General features: G+C 33.5%; 1 protein-coding gene across 1 annotated transcript in view; it reads left to right on the top strand.

Annotated features, from left to right (window-relative positions):
* Window positions 1–17522, top strand: part of EYS (eyes shut homolog) — a 1986267-nt gene that overhangs the window by 719437 nt on the left and 1249308 nt on the right.

Here is a 17522-nt window from a genome sequence, read left to right as displayed (position 1 = left end):
ATTTTAACTTGAAAATGCAATGTTCCGATATGGTAAATGATACAAATGCATTTACTTCTTCAAAACATGTTTTTGCCATCTTAACATTGTTTTGGACCTTTCCATGCACTATGAGAACTACCACACTATGACAAGAAAGGAGTGAGTCCACTAAATTAAAGCTGCCAATTTTTTACTTAGAGATTATTGTGAGTTTGGATTATTTTAGTAACATTTTTCATATATTTTATAATATAAATTATCTATGTATTCCATAATTCAATTGTATTAGTTGATTCTTAGGTGAGAATTCTGAAGAAACTCTAAATAGAAATTCTGAGTAGCTGTTTATGTATTATGCCCACCTTTTAATGGAGTTGTTTTTTGCTTGTTGAATAAGTTCCTTATAGATTCAGCGTATCACACCTTTGTTGGATGCATAGATTGTGACTATTTTTCCCATTCTGTCAGTTGTCTGTTTACTCTGTTGATATTTTCCTTTGCTTTGCAGAAGCTCTTTAGCTTAATCTCACTTGTCAATTTTTGGTTTTGTTGCAATTGCTTTTGTGGACTCACTCATAAATTATTTATCAAGGCTGATGTCCAGAACGGTGTTTTCTAGGTTTTCTTCTAGGATTCTTATAGTCAGAGGTCTTATATTTATATATTTAGTCCATTCTAGGTTTTTTTTTTTTTTTGTATATAGTAAAAGGGTAAGGGTCCAGTTTCAGTCCTCTGCATATGGATAGCCAGTTTTCCCAGCACCCTTTAGTGAATAGGTGGTCCTTCCCTCATTGCTTATTTTTGTTGATTTGTCAAATATTAGATGGCTGTCAGTATGTTGCTTTATTTCTGGTTTTGCTGTTCTGTTCCACTGGTCTATGTGTCTGTTATTGTTGTTGCTTTACCAGTGCAATGCTGCCATGCTGTTTTTGGTTACTGTAGACTTACAGTATAGTTTGAAGTCAGGTAACATGATGCCTCCATCTTTTTTTGTTTACTCTCTAAGATTGCTTTAGTTATTCAACCTCTTTTTTCATTCTACATACATTTTAGTATAGTTTTTCTTTAATTCTGTGAAAAATGACATTTGTAGGTTGATAGGTTGAATCTGTGCATTGCTTTGGGCATTATGGCCATTTTAATGATATGGATTCTTCCAAGCCATGAACACGGGATATTTTTTCATTTGTTTGTGTCATTACTGATTACTTTTAGCAGTGTTTTGTAGTTCTCTTTGTACGGATCTTTCACATCCTTGGTTAGATGTATTCCTTTCTTTTTTGTTTGTTTGTTTGTTTTTTGTTTTTGGTGTGTGTGCTATTGTAAATAGGATTGCATATTGTAAATGGTTTCTTGACTTGGCTCTCGTCTTGAATGTTATTAGTGCATAGAAATGTTACTGATTTGTATACATCGATTTTGTGTCCTGAAACTTTACCAAATTTTTTATCAGTTCCAGGAGCCTTTTGGTGGAGTCTTCAGCATCTTCTAGGTATAGAATCATATCATCAGTAAGGAGAGAGAGTTTGACTTATTTTGTTCCTTTTTGGATACCTTTTATTTATTTCTCTTGCCTGATAGCTCTGGCTCCGACTTCCAGTACTGTGTTGAATAGAAGTTGTGAGGCTGGGCTTGTTCCAGTCCTCCAGGGGAATGCTTGTAGACTTTGCCCATTTAGTACGATGTTGGCTGTGGGTTTACCATAGATGGCTCTTATTATTTTGAGGTATGTTTCTTAGATACCTAGTCTATTTAGGATTTTTAACATGATGTTGAATTTTGTAGCAGAATTTTCCACTTCTATTGGGATCATCATGTGTTTTTTGTTTTTAATTCTGTTTATGCGGTGAATCACATTTATTGATTTGTGTATGTTGAAACAATTGCATCCCAGGAATGAAGCTTAGTTGGAGAATTAACTTTTTGATGTGCTGTCATATTTGGTTTCCTAGTATTTTGTTGAGGATTTTTACATCTGGGGTCATAAGGTGTGTTGGCCTGTAGTTTTCTTTTAGTGTTGTATCTTTTCCAGGTTTTGGTATCTGGATAATACTGGTTCATAGAGTGAGTTAGGGAGGAGTTCCTTCTACTTCATTTTTTTTGGGTGGGGGGAATAGTTACAGTAGAATGGGTACCAGCTTTTCTTTTTACATCTAGTAAAATTTGGCATGAATCCATCTGGTCTGGGGCTTTATTTTGTTGGTAGGTTGTTTTTTTCAAATTACTGATTTAATTTCAAAACTTGCTGTTTTAAGGATTTCAATTTTTTTCTCATTCAATCTTGGGAGATTGTATGTTACCAGGTATTTATCCATTTCCTTCAGATTTTCTAGTTTATGTGTATGGAGGTGTTCATAAGGGTCTCTCAGAATCATTCAACTTCTGTGGGATCAGTTGTAATGTCACCTTTGTTATCTCTGATTGTACTTATTTGGATCTTCTGTCGTTTTTTCTTTGTTAATGTAGACAGTGGTTTATCAATCATGTTTATGCTTTCAAAAAACCAACTTCTGGTTAAATTGATTATTTCCCTGGATTTTGGGGTCTTAATTTTGTTCAGTTCTGCTCTGATTTTAGTTCTTTTCTTTTGCTAGGTTTGAAATTAGTTTGCTCTTACGTTTCTGGTTTTCCAAGTATGATGTTAGATCATTAGTTTGATATCTTTCTGACATTTTGAGATATGCGTTTAACAAGTGCCCTGTAAATATATGAAAAAAATTCTCAACATCATTAATCACAGAAATCCAAATCAAAACCACAATGAGACAACATCTCACACACATCAGCATTGTTATTATTAAAAAGTTAAAAAACCAACAGATGCTGGTGAGGCAATGGAGAAAACAGAATGTTTAAACACTGTTGTTGGGAATGTAAATTAGTTCAGCTACTCTGGAGAGCAGTTTGGAGATTTCTCAAAAACTTAACACAGAACTACCATTTCACCCACCAATCCCATTACTGGGCATATATCCAAAAGTGAATAAATCATTATACTAAAAAGATGCATACACTCATGTAGTCATCTCAGTGCTACTCACCATAGCAAAGACATAGAACTAACCTAGGTTCCCATCAATGTGGGATTGCATAAAGAAAATGTGGTTCATATACACCATGGACTACTATGCAGCCATAAAGAAGAACAAAGTCATGTTCTTTGCAGCAACATGGATGCAGCTGGAGGCCATAATCCTAGGTGAATTAATATAGAAACAGAAAACCAAATATCATATGTTCTCACTTATAAGTGGAAGCTAAACACTGGGTACTCGTGGACATAAAGATGGCAGTAATAAACACTGGGGAACTCTAGAGTGGGAAAGGAAGGAGGTAAGCCTGGGTTTAAAAACTGACTGTTGGGTACTATGCTCACTACCTGGGTGATGGGATCATTTGTACCCCAAACTCCAGCATCATGTAATATATCCATGTAACAGTTGCACATGTACTCTGTAAATCTAAAATAACACTTGAAGTTATTTTTTAAAAATGACGTGTACACATGGAAAAGAAATTCTTAGTAGCTATTGCTATTATTCCAAAAGCTTAATAACCACATATATATTTGTAAATTGTTTTTTTTGAGGTAGAATCTCACTCTGTTTCCCAGGTTGGAGTGCAGTGGCATGATCTTGGCTCACTGCAACCTGCACCTCCTGGGTTCAAGTGATTCTCCTGCCTCAGCCTCTGAGTAGCTAGGATTACAGGTGCCTGACACCATGCCTGGCTAATTTTTGTATTCGTAGTAGAGATGAAGTTTTACCATGTTAGCCAGGCTGGTCTCGAGCTCCTGATCCCAAGTGACCTGCCCGCCTTGGCCTTCCAAAGTGCTCAGATTATAGGCGTGAGCCACCATGCCCGGCCCTTGGTAAATAATTTTTAGTCCTAGATTTGTTTGGTATACATTGCATCTCTTATGTAGATGCATAATCAAGTATATCATAACTAAATCCTTTTCTTGTTCAGAAGCAGATGAATTGCATACAAATACACTCAGATGATTATTTTCCAAAGGAAAATGTTAAAATTATTTCAGAATGTCCTCCAGAATAAATCATACATTCTCTTTTGCCTTGTGATTAAGGTTGAGAATTCTCGATTATCTCATGCCTGTAAAACTTTTCACAAATGTTTCTAATTTTTTGGTGATTAAAGTGGGTTATAAGGTGCAGACTGTTCAACTGTAGGCAGTTCAAACTGTAGGCAGTTTGCTTTATTAAATTAAATCCCACAATAGTTGGCAATAATGGCATAGATACTATGTGACAAAAAGAAAGATAAATAAATAATTTTGGTAATATAGGAAAACTCACAATGCCAATAGTTAGGATTAAAGATATATAACAATAAAAAGACCCAGAGACATTTTTTGTGACATTAGCAATTATTAAGTTGATGTATGAACACAAATTGATATTAATAACCTTTCCATCTGTATATTAGGAGAAATAATAAACTTTTGATGAACTAAAAACATAATATTCATAGTTATCTATGTTTTATTTTTCTTACATCAATTAATTATAACCTATAATATGTACTATAAATTTTCTATTATTTCTTTCATTGAGACTCTGATATATCCTTTTTTTAGCATTTAGCTCTTTCTATAATTTCTTAAGATAACTTGTATATGCGTTTGTGTATGTGTGCATTGATGCTGTTGGCAGTCACCAGACAAACACCACTGGGAACACACCTAGGGTTGCAAAAGTTGGGTTTATAACTCATTGCAACAAGAGAGAAAACACATCATGTAGATCCACAGGGATATCTAAATAAAAGGATGTTAGAAAGGACTTACAGACTTCAGCTTGCTACATGTATTTTGGGGGATGGTTTCAAAGAGTGGGTCTTTGCTCTGGATAAGTTGTCAAGAAGTGAGCAGAATTTTATTATTAGGTTTATGATAAGTCTTACCTAGGAGGATGGAGGAAAAGACAAGAAGGAAGTGAAAGCCAATGTTTTCAAAAGAGGTAGCAATTACTTATATCAGCCATAACAGGGGATTGTTTTGTTAGTCTTTTGGTTTGGGTGATGTTCCTGGTTTTGTCTCTATTTAATATGATTATAAGTTAGTCTAGTTTTTGTGATGTCTTATTTGCATAGATTAGCCATGTCTGATACTGATGTTCTATGAAATTGTTGAAATGTTCGTCAGAAAAACACTTACACCTAGCTCTAAACCTGCTTTATACTATATGGCTAGCTCCTGAATATCCTGGCTATCAGAAGCTGCTTTGCTCCTTCCCAAAACAATGTCTTATACGTATGAGTTAAATGTATGTGTGTATGTGTGTGTGTATGTGTGTATGAAATACATCACTTATGTTTGTCCACCTATTTGCTCAAAATATCCTTATATATTCCAACAAAATGAGAGGACACAAATATTAATTTATTGTCCAACATGGTATTAATTTTATTTAAATAAAGGTATTGCATTTGATATAGAAGTCTTAGAGATTGAAAACAAAATAAACAACATCTATAAGTCTTAATTCAAAATACTTTAATATTCATGATACATAATCAGTCTTTCTAGATAACCCTGACATGGCTTATTGTGAACTCCTAGTGATTTAAATGTATAAGTGTTTCAGGAGATTTTGTCACCTAAATTAAGACAAACTCTTGGTCATTTCATCATTCCTAAGATTTTTGATATATTATTTGCTTTATTTATTTTCATATTTCAGATATCTGTTGCATTTTATCTGGATATAAAATTTAAAGTTTAGCTGAATCAGATTTTCTGAATGTGCTTCTTCTTTGTGATTATAAAGATAATGTATTAATATGAACATTATATTCATATTGGCTTTTCTAGATTGTAAAGAGAAAAGAGCAGTCACTAAATATGCTATATTAATGAGATGAGCATAATGTGTGTATTCCATATGTTACATATAAATAGGATGACTTACTACTTAGGAATTTCCTTACCTAGTTATCTTTCTAAATAATAATTTTATTGAGACATAATTAACATACCATACAATTCACCTTTTTAAGTGTACAATTCAGTACAATAATCCCCCTTTACTATTCCAACGGAGATATGTTCCAAGACCCCCAGTGGATATACGAAAATCAAAGATAGCACCGAACTCTATACAGGGTTATACATATCCCTTAACTTACAACAGGGTTATTTTTCTGATAAACCCATTGTAAATTGAAAAAAATTGTAAGTCAGAAATGTACTTATAAGTATTTAATATACTTGCTGAATATCATAGCTTATCCTAGCCTCCCTTAAACATGCTCAGAACCTACATTAACTTACAATGGAGAAAAACACAAATCTTATTTTATAATAAATTATTGAATATCTCATGTAATTTATTGAATACTTCACTGAAAGCAAAAAAACATAGTGGTTGTAAGGGTACTTGAAGCATAGTTTCTACTTAATGTAAATTGCTTTTATCCCATTGTAAAGACAAAACATCATGTCAAACCAGTTGTGGACCATCTATATATAAATTATGTATTTTTCTATGTATAACTATGGTGAAGTTTAAATATAAGTTAGGCACATTAAGAGATTGACAACAATAACTACTAATTAAATAGAAAAATCATAACATACTGTAATAAAAGTGTGGCAATGTGGTCTCTCTCTCTCTCTCAAAATATCTTATTATACTATATTCACCTATTTTTAGAGCATGGTTGACTGCTGGTAACTGAAACCAGAAAGCAAAACCATAGACAAGGAGAGAACTACTATAGATTTAGTAGATTCATAGAGAAGTACAACAATCACCACTATCTAATGTTAGAATACTTTTATTATTCCAAAGGAACTCATACCATTACCATAGCATCTCCCCATTTCCTTCTTCCCCCTTGAAACTCCTAATCGACTTTCTATCTCTAGGATTTGTCTGTTCTGGGCATTTCATATAAATGGAATCATGCAATATATGTTTTTTTTGTGACTGGTTTGTTTGACGTACCATAATGTTTTCAAGATTTATGTCATAGCAGGTGTAAGGACTTTGTTTCTTTTTTATGGCCAGATAACATTACATCATAAAGTTACAGCAAATTTGTTTATTTTTCAGCTGATAAACATGTTGATTATTACAACTTTTTGACTATTATGAATAATGCTGCTATAAACATATGCAATATATGTCCAGACATATATTTTCAATTATTTTGCATATAAAATTAGAGTAGAATTGCTGGATCATAGAGTAACTCTATGCTTAACTTTTAGAGGAACTTCCAAACTCTTTTCCAAAGTGAATGTGTAATTTTTGCAGTACCACCAGCAACGTATGAGAGTGTCAACTTCTCCACATCTTGCCAATATTTGTTGATATTTGTCTTTTTAACTAGAAGTGGGTGTGAAGTGGTATCTCAATACACATTTGATTTTCTTCTCCCTAACAACTAATAATAGTGTTCATCTTAACATGTGCTTTCTGACCTCGTGTATCTCTTTTTGGGAGAATATCTTCTGATATCATTTGCCCATTTGGGAATGGAGTTATGTACCTTTTATTTTAGTTGTAAGAAATTTTATATATTTTGGATACAAGCCACTTATCAAATATGATTTGCAAATATTTTCTTCCATTATGTGAGTTGTCTTTTTCTTCATGGTGTCCTTTGAGGCACAAACAATTTTAATTTTGAGGACAACCAATTGACTCATTTTCTTTTGCCACTTTTGCTTTTCATATCATAGCTAAGAAATTGTTGTCTAACTCAAAATTACAATAATTTTATTCCTATATTTTCTTCTGTAAACTTTATGTTTTTATCTCTTCTATTGAGATATCCATTTTGAGTTAGTTAATTTTTATGTGTGTGGTGTGAGGTAAGGGTCTAGCCTCATTCTTCTACACATGAATATCCAGTTGTCTGAGGATAATTTCTTAAAAATACTATTCTTTCCATATTAAATTATCTTGGTACCTTTAAAACCAATTAGACAAACGTGTAAGGATTTGTAGACACTCTATCCTATTTATCTTTATTCTAATACCACACCCTCTTATTGTAGCTTTTAGTAAGTTTGAAGTTAGGAAAGATGAATCCAACTTATTTTTTTGTTTCATCATTGTTTTGCTAAACTGGAGTCCTTGTACTTCCATATGAATTTTAATATCAGCTTGTTACTTTCTGAAGAAAAAGGCAGCCATAACTTTAATAGGGATTTTATTGAATCTTCTTTAATTTCTTTCAATAACATTTTATCATTTTCTTTTCTTTTTTTTATTATACTTGAAGTTTTAGGGTACATGTGCACAATGTGCAGGTTAGTTACATATGTATACATGTGCCATGTTGGTGTGCTGCACCCATTAACTCGTCATTTAACATTAGGTATATCTCCTAATGCTATCCCTCCTCCCTCCCCCCACCCCACAACAGGCTGCAGTGTGTGATGGTCTCCTTCCTGTGTCCATATGTTTTCATTGTTCAATTACCACCTATGAGTGAGAACATGCGGTGTTTGGTTTTTTGTCCTTGCGATAGTTTCCTGAGAATGATGGTTTCCAGCTTCATCCATGTCCCTACAAATGACATAAACTCATCATTTTTTATGGCTGCATAGTATTCCATGGTGTATATATGCCACATTTTCTTAATCCAGTCTATCATTGTTGGACATTTGGGTTGGTTCCAAGTCTTTGCTATTGTGAGTAGTGCCACAATAAACATACGTGTGCATGTGTCTTTATAGCAGCATGATTTATAGTCCTTTGGGTATGTACCCAGTAATGGGATGGCTGGGTCAAATGGTATTTCTAGTTCTAGATCCCTGAGGAATTGCCACACTGACTTCCACAATGGTTGAACTAGTTTACAGTCCCACCAACAGTGTAAAAGTGTTCCTATTTCTCCACATCCTCTCCAGCATCTGTTGTTTCCTGACTTTTTAATGATGTGAGATGGTATCTCATTGTGGTTTTGATTTGCGTTTCTCTGATGGCCAGTGATGGTGAGCATTTTTTCATGTGTTTTTTGGCTGCATAAATGTCTTCTTTCGAGAAGTGTCTGTTCGTATCCTTTGCCCACTTTTTGAAGGGGTTGTTTGGTTTTTTCTTGTAAATTTGTTTGAGTTCATTGTAGATTCTGAATATTAGCCGTTTGTCAGATGAATAGATTGCGAAAATTTTCTCCCATTTTGTAGGTTGCTTGTTCACTCTGATGGTAGTTTCTTTTGCTGTGCAGAAGCTCTTTAGTTTAATTAGATCCCATTTGTCAGTTTTGGCTTTTGTTGCCATTGCTTTTGGTGTTTTAGACATGAAGTCCTTGCCCATGCCTAGGTCCTCAATGGTATTGCCTAGGTTTTCTTCTAGGGTTTTTATGGTTTTAGGTCTAACATTTAAGTCTTTAATCCATATTGAATTAATTTTTGCATAAGGTGTAAGGAAGGGATCCAGTTTCAGCTTTCTACATATGGCTAGCCAGTTTTCCCAGCAACATTTATTAAATAGGGAATCATTTCCCCATTTCTTGTTTTTGTCAGGTTTGTCAAAGATCAGATGGTTGTAGATATGTGGCGTTATTTCTGAGGGCTCTGTTCTGTTCCATTGCTCTATATCTCTGTTTTGGTACCAGTACCATGCTGTTTTGATTACTGTAGCCTTGTAGTATGGTTTGAAGTCAGGTAGCATGATACTTCCAGCTTTAAAACCATACGATTATCTCAATAGATGCAGAAAAGGCCTTTGACAAAATTCAACAATGCTTCATGCTAAAAACTCTCAATAAATTAGGAATTGATTGGATGTATCTCAAAATAAGAAGAGCTATCTATGACAAACCCACAGCCAATATCATACTGAATGGAAAAAACTGGAAGCATTCCCTTTGGAAACTGGCACAAGACAGAGATGCCCTCTCTCACCACTCCTATTCAACATAGTGTTGGAAGTTCTGGCCAGGGCAATCAGGCAGGAGAAGGAAATAAAGGGTATTCGGTTAGGAAAAGAGGAAGTCAAATTTTCCCTGCTTGCAGATGACATGATTGTATATCTAGAAAACCCCATCGTCTCAGCCCCAAATCTCCTTAAGCTGATAAGCAACTTCAGCAAAGTCTCAGGATACAAAATCAACGTGCAAAAATCACAAGCATTGTTATACACCAATAACAGACAAACAGAGAGCCAAATCATGAGTGAACTCCCATTCACAATTGCTTCAAAGAGAATAAAATACCTAGGAATCCAACTTACAAGGGACAGGAAGGACCTCTTCAAGGAGAACTACAAACCACTGCTCAATGAAATAGAAGAGGATACAAACAAATGGAAGAACATTCCATGCTCATGGGTAGGAAGAATCAATATCGTGAAAATGGCCATACTGCCCAAGGTAATCTATAGATTCAATGCCATCTCCATCAAGCTACCAATGACTTTCTTCACAGAATTGGAAAAAGTAGTTTTTAAACTTTAAAGTAGTTTAAAGTTCATATAGAACCAAAAAAGAGCCTGCATTGCCAAGTCAATCCTAAGCCAAAAGAACAAAGTATTTTATCGTTTTCAATGTATACTTGTACTTCTTAGAATCCATTGGTGGGACCGTAAACTAGTTCAACCATTGTGGGAGTCAGTGTGGCGATTCCTCAGGGATCTAGAACTAGAAATACCATTTGACCCAGCCATCCCATTACTGGGTATATACCCAAAGGACTATAAATCATGCTGCTATAAAGACACATGCACACGTATGTTTATTGTGGCACTATTCACAATAGCAAAGACTTGGAATCAACCCAAATGTCCAACAATGATAGACTGGATTAAGAAAATGTGGCATATATACACCATGGAATACTATGCAGCCATAAAAAATGATGAGTTCGTGTCGTTTGTAGGGACATGGATGAAGCTGGAAACCATCATTCTCAGGAAACTATCGCAAGGACAAAAAACCAAACACCGCATGTTCTCACTCATAGATGGGAATTGAACAATGAGAACCTATGGACACAGGAAGGGGAACATCACACTCTGGGGACTGTTGTGGGGTGGGGGGAGGGAGGAGGGATAGCATTAGGAGATATACCTAATGTTAAATGACGAGTTAATGGGTGCAGCACACCAACATGGCACATGTATACATATGTAACTAACCTGCACGTTGTGCACATGTACCCTAAAACTTAAAGTATAATAATAATAAAAAAAAGAATTTGAATCTTTTTATGTTATTAGAAATGGAATTGTCTTAACACCATTTTCAGATTGTTCTTTGCTAGTGTATAGAAACACCACTGATTTTTGTATAATGATCATGTATTTTTCAACATTAGTAAACTTATTTATTAGTTATAATAATTTTTGGTCGATTCCTTAGGATTTTTAATATCTGATAATGGAGATAATTTTGCTCCTACCTTTCCAATATTGATATGTTTTTTCTGTTTTATGTTTAATTATCCCAACAACTTCCAGTACAATGTTGAATAGAAATGACAGATTAAATATCCTTGTCTTGTTCCTGAGCTTAAAAGAAAATCAAGCAGTCTTTCACCATAAAGTATGATGTTAGCTGTAGATTTTTCATGGGACACTTTACTAGATTTTGGACGTTCCCTTCTGTTTCTCATTTGTTGAGTGTATTTTTTTGTTTTATTTGTGAAATGTGTTGAATGTTTTCAAATGCTATCAATGAAGCTATTTATATGTGTTAATTTGTCTTATATTCTATTAATATTGTGTATTGCATTCAGTGATTTTCTATTTTAAAACCAACCTTGCAGAACTAATATATATCCCAATTGGTCATAATGTGTATTTCTTTGTATATGTGCTTAATTCCATTTGCTAGTACTTGATGAAGGAATTTGGGGTCTGTGTTCATAAGGCACATTGATCTGTATTTTTCTTTTTTTGTCATATCTTTGACTGGATTTGGACTGGGTAATATTAGCCACACAGAACATGTTAAGAGTTTTCCCCTTCTCTTTTGGAACAGTTGCAGAAGGATTGGTGTTCATTATTCTGTACACATTTGGTAAAATCACTGGTAAAGCAATCTGCTCATGTACTTATTTTGTGGAACACATTTTTATTACTAAATCAATCTGTTTGCTTATTGTAAGTTTATTGATATGCTATACTTTTTTCGGATTACTTTCAGTGGTTTTGCCTTTCTGTAAAGTTACCTATTTCATTTAGGCTTCATAATTGCTTAGCATGTAATTTTTCAGTATTCTCTTTGAATTCTTTTTTATTTTTGGAAGACTGTAGTGTTTTCTTCTCTTTCATTTCTGATTCTTGTAATCAGGGTCTTCTCTATTTTTTCCTGATCAGTCTAGTTAATGGTTTTTCAATTTTGGAAAGTACTAGTTTTAGATTTCATTGTTTTATTCTATTGCTTTTTTATTCTCTGCTTTATTAATTTATGCTTTAATTTTAATTATGTCTTCCTTCCTCTTGCTATGAATTTAGTTTTCACTCTTGAATACAAAGTGTGTCTATTACAAATAGCATAGAGTTGAACAATTTTTTCATTAAGCACATTGTGCCATTATTTGTCTTTTGATTGGAATGTTTACTCAAGTTGCATTTACTGTAATTACTGATAAGGTAGAGTTTACTTCTGCTATTTTGCCATTTGTTTTCTATATGTCTTTTTCTCTTTTGCTCCTGCCTTCTTCCATTATTGCCTTACTTTGTGTTAAATAGATATTTTTTCTGATATACCACTTTAATACCCTTGTTACATTTATTGTATTATTTAAAAAATTTTTAATGGTTGACCTATAGATTACAAGTAACCTCTTAAGATAAAGCAATTACACAGCATTAATAGCAACTTTATTTTAATAATGTGCAAAAATATTGCTCCACCATTGCTCCCCTTTTTTTTACTCCCTTGTTTTATTATTGTGATACAAATTATATCTTATACATTATAAGCCCATCAACAAACTATTGTAATTATGGTTTTATGCTCCGTCTTTTAAATCATATAGAAAGAGAAAAGAGTTATGAACAAAACATATTTATACAGGTTTTAATATTTACTAATATAATTACCATTACTGGATCTCATTATTTTTATGTGTGAATAATTAAGATTCTATAGTTTCTTTTCATTTTAACCTAAAGGACTATCATTACTATTCTTTATATGTTAGTCTGTTAGTTATGAATTCTCCCAGTTCTTGTTTATCTCAAAATGTCTTAATTTCTGCTTTAATTTGGAAGGTAGCATTGTGGGATATGAATTTATGGTTTTTCTTTTAGCACTTCAAATATATCATTCTGCTGCTTTCTCATCTACATGGTGGATTCTGATGAGAAGTCAGTTGTTATGAGGATCCTTGTATGTAATAAATCACTTTTCTCTCGATGGTATCACTATTATCTGTTTGCGTTTGAGAGTTTGACTATCATGATTAACTTTCAGTCTCTTTGAATTTATTCTACTTTGAGTTTGATGAGTTCATGGATGTGTAGATCAACATTTTTTTCATAAAATTCAGAAAGTTTTGGCCATTATTTTTTCAAAGCATTTATCTATCCCTTTTCCTTTTGGAACTCTCATATGTGAGTAGATCTCTGAGGATCTACTCATTTATTTATTTTTTTCTGATGATCCTCAGAAACAATTATCTTAATAAACTTATCTTTATGTTCACTACTTCTTTCTTCTGCCAAATTAAGTCTCTTGTGCTCAATTAGTAATTATTTCATTTTTTCCAATAACTTTTTAAAAAATATACTTTAATTTCTGGGATACATGTACAGAATGTGCAGGTTTTTTACATAGGTCTACATGTGCCGTACACGTGCCATGGTGGTTTACTGCACCCATCAACCGTCATTTACATTAGGTATTTCTCCTAATGCTATCCCTCCACTATCCCCCCGACCCCCGAACAGGCCCTGGTGTGTGATGTTCCCCTCCCTGTGTGCTCATTCTTGAACTCCCACTTATGAGTGAGAACATGCAGTGTTTGGTTTTCTGTTCCTGTGTGGGTTTGCTGAGAATGATGGTTTCCAGGTTCATCCATGTCCCTGCAAAGGACATAAACTCATCCTTTTTTATGGTTGCAGAGTATTTCATGCTGTATATGTGCCACATTTTCCTTATCCGGTCTATCATTGATGTGCATTTGTATTGGTTCCAAGTCTTTGCTTTGTGAACAGTGCTGCAATAAACATACGTGTTGATGTGTTTTTATAGTAGAATGATTTATAATCCTTCAGGTATATATCCAGTAATGGGATTGCTGGCTCAAATGGTATTTTTAGTTCTAGATCCTTGAGGAATTGCCACACTGTCTTCCACAGTGGTGCAACTAATTTACACTCCCACCAACAGTGTAAAAGTGTTCCTATTTCTCCACATCCTCTCCAACATCTGTTGTTTACTGACTTTTTAATGATTGCCATTCTAACTGGCATGAAATGCTATCTCATTGTGCTTTTGATTTGCATTTCTCTAATGACTGGTGATGATGAGCTTTTTTTCATATGTTTGTTGGCCACATAAATGTCTCCTTTTGAGAAGTGTCTGTTCATATCCTTCGCCCACTTTTTGATGAGGTTGTTTGTTTTTCTCTTTTACATTTGTTTTTCAATTTTTATAATTTCCAACTCTGGAAATTCTATTTGTTTTTTAATTTTTTAATAATTTCTTCCTTTATTACTGATTTGGTAAGACATCAATCTCCTACTTTCCTTAATTGATTATATAATAGTTTATATTTCCCTTTGAACAAGTTTACCATAGCTGACTTAATATATTTGTCAAGTAAATCCAATATTCAGGTGTCCTCAAAGGCAGTTTCTATTTACTGGTTTTATTTCTGTGCATGGCCCATACTTTTATTTCTTTGTATGTCTTATAATATTTTCTGGTAACTTGACATTTTAAATAGTATAACTTGGTACATCTGGCAATCAAATCTTGCTCTTTCCTAGTAGCTAGTGTTTTTGTTTTTGTTGTTTCTACTATTTGTCTAGTGTTGCACTGGGATTGTTCTTTACCATGTGTGGCTATTTAAGTCTCTGCTTGATTAACTTAGTGGTCAGCTAAAATGAATAATTTGACAGAGATTTTTCTTAGATTTTTGGAACTAAAACATCTTCCAGCCTTTACTGAAGGACTCTGTGTGTATGTTGAGACATGTCTTCAATGCTCAGCCAGGCAGTTTACAACTGTACTTTATTCTTTACTTCCTGCTTGTATAGAGCCTCAAGGTTAGTCAGAGATCAGAGATCAGGGCTGTTTATATCTTTCTTAGGCCTGTGTATAGACTTGCACACTGTGATGTTTTCTAGTTTTCCAGGATTTTTTCTAGCTTTCAAAGACTTCTAGGTACATCTAATTCTCGACTTATTAAATCTTTAATTATACTGATCAACCTAGATTTGCCCTCAACTGGAATTATTGCCTCAAACACTGTGATATTAAGCAATTGCCACTGATTATTTTTAACAAATTCCCTAGACATATGGTTTTTTATAAGTGAATTTTTAGTGAGGTCAAATAAAGTCAGTCCCTGAGAATGGAGTTTTTCAGAGTGCTGTCAAACCAATGAAATAGTGACATTCCTTGGGAAGGGTCTTTTGAGTCAGATGCATACCTGTACTGTCCCCTCCACTGGTTATTAGGTTGCTGGTTTCTCAGCTACCATAATTGCAATAATGTTGGATTTCAAGTCCATTGACGAGCTGGGGAGAGAGGGATGGTTGTTTACAACCACAAAGCTAATTAAGCTTATGAGATTCAATCATTTTTCTTGAATAAACAGGAGATTGTTTCAAGCCTTCAGTTCATTTACATAGTTCTGAAACAGCTTATTTCAACTATATTTATCGATGTATGAGTTTCTTTTATGGAAGAGTATATGTTTGACTAGTTCTTCCTCTGCTATTACAGAAATGATTCTATCAAGTTATATTTTGTATTTATCTTATTAGGGAGAGGGAGAATAAATATGGGTTATACAATCACAGTGTCTGCGATGTCTGCATATTAAGTTTGATTCTGTCTCTAAAGGTTGGTGTGAATTGGGATAAGTAAGTTTACATTACATTTGCAAGCTTCCAGTTTCCTGAGCTAGAAAGTGGAATCAACAATAGTAATTTCTCATATGGTTATGGTGATAAATAATATTCTGTCCACAATGTTTTAGTTAACTTTTTGATACGTAGTTCACTCTAAATATCATTAGTTTTTATTATTTAAAACATTGATCTTGTTTTCAAAAATACCTGCATAGATAAGATTAGTGTGGCATCTTATAAATGGTGAATCTTTTTAATCATATAGATATCAACTAATTCCATTTTATATATTTATATGTACAACAAATGAAGAACACTAAAAATAGATTTTGATCATCCCTTTATAATTTTGAAAAACTTTATTTGATTAAGGCTTAAGGTTCTCTGTAGCTTTCCCACAAATTTCCACTGATCAAAACTTTAAGGAGTCTCAGTGAAGGATACGTGAATATCCTATTTAACTTTGTGAAGAGTTATTCTAATAAAATATTATAAAAATTATAAAGAAGAGTCTTAAATTTTATGCTATTTGAAGAAAATTATATACCATAATGAACACTTAAAATTACATATTTTAATAGATCAAATTAGAATTGCATTTCATGGACCATAAGCTTATGTTCCTTGAGAAAAAAATTAGATAAATGAACATTTGATGGAATATTAAATCTATTAAGGTGATTTGTGTGTCCTAAGTTACTGAACTATCTACATGTGCTCATCCTCTAAACAACTGGAGTTAACATAGTTTAGTGTTTACACAGTTTCAAGACATTAAAAAGCAAATTGGGCTGGGGATGTAATTTGAATGCTGACTGCAACCTGCCTTCTGCTATTCCTGGCACGGTTTAAAATTTAACTGCCTTCTTTATTTTTGATTTTTCTTCCCCCAAAGCAGAGTCAACAGCTTTAGCTACAGATGGGGCTCTGTATGGCCGTTATTGGACCCAGATGCCACACTCTGGAGCATGTTTTGCCAACAGCATCTGGCTCTTTGCTGCCTGTGCAGTTGGCATTTGTGTTGATGCTTTGGCCTGCTTTTCTTATGGACACTACAAAGCCAACTTTCAGACAACATGAAGGTTTGCTCCCAGTTGACTGTAAGCGTTTTTTTCCTTAGTTTGTATTTTATGAGTATTTAAATAGATACCTTAAATCACGAAGCACTATGCATTAAAATTTTCATCTCTTATAAAAATATGTTTAAAAATTTTTAATGGAAATAATAACTGAAATAATCTGACATTTAATAAGCTAAAAACTTATATTGATTTATGTGTATTTTAACACATCAAATAAAAACTATGAAAATTTTAGTGTGTTACCAGAGATATTGTTTTGCTTTTTTTACCTTATTTATACATAGAAATCCTAAGTGTTAATATAAAAGCAAAGCCATGACAAAATTTTAGTTCAGGCAACAGCAATCTATGGTACAGTATCTATCTTTAAGAGTTAAAAGATTTTTCCTTCACAAAAACCAGAGGTTTGAACAAAATATGTGTGGGTAGGTAGATCACTCATCCTCTTATGGTA

This window comes from Pongo abelii, chromosome 5 (genome assembly GCF_028885655.2).
Source record: "Pongo abelii isolate AG06213 chromosome 5, NHGRI_mPonAbe1-v2.0_pri, whole genome shotgun sequence".
Classification (NCBI taxonomy): Eukaryota; Metazoa; Chordata; class Mammalia; order Primates; family Hominidae; genus Pongo; species Pongo abelii.
Note: the sequence above shows the minus strand (reverse complement) of the source record. Positions and strands in the feature narration are given on the sequence as shown.